Source organism: Penaeus monodon, chromosome 27, assembly GCF_015228065.2.
Source record: "Penaeus monodon isolate SGIC_2016 chromosome 27, NSTDA_Pmon_1, whole genome shotgun sequence".
Classification (NCBI taxonomy): domain Eukaryota; kingdom Metazoa; phylum Arthropoda; class Malacostraca; order Decapoda; family Penaeidae; genus Penaeus; species Penaeus monodon.
The window spans coordinates 37,557,577-37,558,242 of record NC_051412.1 but is presented as its reverse complement, the minus strand read 5'-3'; the positions used below and the strand labels follow the sequence as shown (position 1 = coordinate 37,558,242).

The following is a 666-nucleotide window of genomic DNA, read 5'->3' as shown; positions in this document are numbered from 1 at the left end:
TGGTGGTCATCTCTGCCCACAGAATTTGCTGAACCCACAGACGCGTCCAGTTCCTTATGTCACAAATATGTTGTAAGTAAACGAGGTTATAATTGGATACAAGGTAGACAGGCAATCTCATTCAGAGACTTACCGAGCTGACCTTCTGCGAGGCTGTCTCTTAAGGGAAAGAAAATAAACGTGAAGGTCAAGTTTCTTTAGCTTTGTTTGTCTGTCCCCGTCTAAAAAGGGAAATAGATAAATCGATTAAAGTTTTAGATCCAGAAATAGCAAGCCAGGAATTTTAATTCTTTGAAATAGTCTCATCCACTTCCCCGAAAAGAAAAAAAAAGTTACGACCGTCGACATCATGAACGTACGTAAATCATGCTGGGGCAAGCCATTAAGACCTTTCAGCCAGAAGGTCATAAGGTCGTGCACGCGTGGCCAGGAAGGTGCGAAGCCACACCAGTGTCTCGCAGGAAGCATCACACCGGCTATGACAGGTCGATCAGATCTCCGTCGAACGCCAATGCTCTCTTTGAATCTCGTTTAAAAAAAAAATAAAAAACTACGAACCTTCACACCGAGAGGTAGATAGTAATTAGTTAATTAGCCCTTCATTAAGTTGGATGACTCACCTGTGCCGGCGTGAGTAATGAGTGAGATGTGAGGAGGCGGCAGGAG

General features: G+C 44.0%; 1 protein-coding gene across 1 annotated transcript in view; it reads left to right on the top strand.

Moving 5' to 3' along the window:
* LOC119590516 overlaps positions 1–666 on the top strand; it is a gene marked incomplete in the record, with an annotated part of 54,991 nt that overhangs the window by 19,572 nt on the left and 34,753 nt on the right.